Genomic DNA, 3,568 nt, shown 5'->3' with positions numbered 1-3,568 from the left:
TGTAGGAAATTTGAGTGAAAGACTAGGAATTTGTAAGCAATTGGCTTTTGAACTAAAGATCCTAAAACTCTTGCAGTGTGTTTTTGGGGTCTGTTAAATTTGCTGAGGAAGCTGGCTTGCCATGAAGTTCATATAAGGGGAAGAAATTAGCGAGGTGTCAGGACCGGGAAGCTGAGCAGTGTGGAACGTGTGTGCATGTGTGTGAGGTGTCTGTGGGGTGTGCCAGGGTGCAAACAGTGCTCCACGTGTTTGTGATGAGTTCGCAGTATGGATGTTGCTAGAATTCACCATTCTGGCTCAGGTACAGTCTTGGGAACTTGGTGTAATGGCTGACTTCACACTCATCATCAGTCTCAGAGGCAGGTAACATTTCTTCTTTGCAGAATGGAAACAGAGGCCCAACAAGCATGAAAACTTTCTCCATCAAACCTACTGGTGCTAATCTAATGGAAGAACTTGGTGTGTCCAAAACCAGCATGGTCCCGAAAGCCTGCAGGAATTTTCTGTTCCAGGCTGAAAACCTCATATCTCCTCTTAGCCCTTTCTCCTTCTAGCTTTGGCCCCTGAATAAGTCACCACAGCCCTTGCTTTAACCCCCTCTGCCTTACAGTCACTGAGAAGATCAAACAACGATGATGTAAGAGTGCTTCCTGAATGGGAACTGCCTTGGCAGCTGCTGCTGAACAATTCCTGTTAAACAACCCAAGTTGCCCTCTGGGCCATGTCTGGAATTTAATATAATAAATAGAGTCCCTGGGACATAGAGCTGGATCACATCTGTGGATATGAATGATCTTCATTTCAGAATACCTCTAGAAGTACTTATCACTGTTTCATAGTTGCCTCCAGATGTGGCCTCCGGAAACCTCGTTTTCTATTTCCCTGGGTGTTGACAGCATCCTTCCCTTTCAGTTGAAGTCTGTCTCTGTGAGCCATGGGAGATACCAGAAGCCCCAAAGAAATGCTGTGCCCAAAGCCAAACTTGGGTTAGTCTCCTTTCTGGTTCTGTGTAGACCTCTCTTTGAGCATTCTTTAAGGCAGCTTAGACTTAGACGATGGTCCAGAGACCCTTTCTGGTGATTTCATAAAATCAAAATCCACAGAGGTTGGAGAGGCAGTGAGGGATGAACTGGTGGATAGCTTTCATGGCAGGCAGTATCTGCAGTTGACTTTCAAGGAGTATCAAGCTGAGCTTGGGTTGGGAAGAAATGTGTGTCCACGCTTGTTTGCTTGTTGGTTTATATAGGGTGAGGTAAGCTGGTAGTTTTGGGGGTGCACTTGGTAGAGTGGGGAGAGAAGGCCTTGTCCTTTGCTGGGTACGGACAAGGAGTGGGTGGCAATCTGCCCAGGGCTGCTGAGAACTGATTGCTCCCTCGGCCCTCTCTGTGTAGCCCCTTTGATCAAAATGGAAAACTTCTGATTGCTGAATGGAAGCTGTGGGTGTTGAAAAATAAAAAGGCTTTGCTTAAAGTTCAGGTCTTCCTGAAGGCCTGTGAGTTTGAGCAGGCAGTGGAAAAAAATGTTTGTCTTACACTTACAGTTTTGCATACTGTATAATGTCCTGGGAGAGAAGGCTGACAAGGGGGAAAATCACCCTTTGTTCTTAGAACCTTCTGAACAGTTGAGATTTTCAGATCAGTCACTAACAGTTTGGGGGGCAAATTTCACTTCTTTTGCTATTGTACTCCTCTGCTTGTGAAATTTCACTGGCTCCCTATTCCCTGTGCCCATTGTTCTCAACTGTTCTAAGCTTTTCACTTGTAGAATTTGGTCCAGCCAATGTGATAGTCAATTCCCTGTGCCAATAGGCTCCTTTCTATTTCTACTTAAGCCACTTGATGTGCAAATAGAAGGGATCTACAGAGTTCCTTGTTGAGTGATTTTCAAATCCTTCTTGGAAGTAAAACTGCACAAGAAGTGTAAAATGGAAAATGGAAGGAAACAAAAGGAGAACTTGCTGGCCGGAGCAGAGGAGGGCCAGGCAGAGAGACTGATCTTAGCTGATTGCTTGGTTTATCAGACCCAGAGTCATTACAAGATAATCAAAATAAGGAGCCTGGTGATTTTTTTTAACTCAAATTATTCATTTAGCAAAGAAGGAAATGTACACATTGGAATGAAGTGACTTGAAATGTTGGGAACTTTCTCAGTGATCAAGCATGAGGATCCAAGTTTGCTCTCCAAAACCCACATAGAAAAGCTGGGCACAGTGGTATGTGTTTATAATCCCAGTGTTGGGGAGACAAAGACAGGTAGATCCCTGGGATTTGCTGACCAGTAAACTCAGCCTAATCAGTGGGTTTCAGGCTACTGAGAAACCCCATCTCAAAAAACAAGGCCAGTGGTTCTTGAGGAACAATACTGAACGTTGACCTGTAGCCTCTGTTGTGTGTGTACTTGCACACACACATATGCACAATTGCACGTATGTTTGTACCCCTCACATGAACATGCACACCACACATATCCTTTTCTTGAAATGGAGTGACTTGGTTCACATGGGGACGAATAGAAACAAGCTTCTTTCCCCCTCTACTTTTTCTCCAGCTGTCTCTGCTATGCTGGGCCCATTCAGGTTCCTTTGAATGTTTTTCTCACCTTCTCTGTCTCTGGCTTTCTAGTCTCTCCAAACTCTGGCCATCTGGCTTCGTCTCCTCAGGTAAAACCTGCCTCCATTTCAGCAGCCCACCAACACACTCTCTAGATACTCAAGTCCAGGCCACATGACCTAATTATTAAATTACCTGCCTGGCTCTGCTTATTTACAAGAGTGTGTGAACATGTATAAAACTTGCCTACCTTGTGAGATGATAGAGTCTCAAAGACACTATGTGCTTTCTTACTCTCTTCATCTGTGAATCCTAACTGCACGATTTAGGGCTAAGCCTATGAATGGTCAACCCTCAATCAACGATCGTCTTGACTTAGTGTTTATGGAACAAGAAAGTTCCAGAGGGTTGAGTATACAAAAGAATTATGCGATGGCATTTCTATCTCTTTTGATTTTCAACTGTTTCCTATGTCCCCATCTTCCATACTTATCTGCCTAGCAGCACGTCCATTCTAGCATGTTCTAGTGAAATGTCCATTGGTGTCCTTCTAGTGTATCAGTAGTTGCTCAGATGTGGTTCCAGTACCTGACACTGTGTTAAACGAAGTTAACTTCTCATCCTTTGATGAGTAAATCTCATTTTGAAAAAAGAAGGAAGGACACAGCTGTAGCTCCCCCGCCTTTCATTGCTTCTTAACAGTCTGGCTTTGGGAACTCCATCCCACAAACTAGGAGCACTTAAGGGGTGTTCGCTAGCTCAGCACCTCCAGTATCAGCATCACTAGGAGAAGAGTGAAGTTTAAAAGCTTCTGGGGCTACTGAAACAGATGCCCAGGTTGGCATAGGGGAAGCCATGTTTGGGAAAGCACCTCAGACTATCCTGGAAGCATTTGGCAAACAGTAGTGTAATGAGTAAGAAAGAACTTGTAAGATAAGCTTTGGGCAGGTATACTATTATTCTTCTATGTAATTGTAAAAAGTGAAGAGGAATAAAGTTAGTTCACAGAGTCATGTGTT

The sequence above is a fragment of the Peromyscus californicus genome, unplaced genomic scaffold (assembly GCF_007827085.1).
Source record: "Peromyscus californicus insignis strain IS unplaced genomic scaffold, ASM782708v3 Scaffold_5__1_contigs__length_169319896, whole genome shotgun sequence".
NCBI classification, from domain to species: domain Eukaryota; kingdom Metazoa; phylum Chordata; class Mammalia; order Rodentia; family Cricetidae; genus Peromyscus; species Peromyscus californicus.
The sequence above is the reverse complement of the archived record's forward strand: the minus strand, read 5'-3'. Positions refer to the sequence as shown.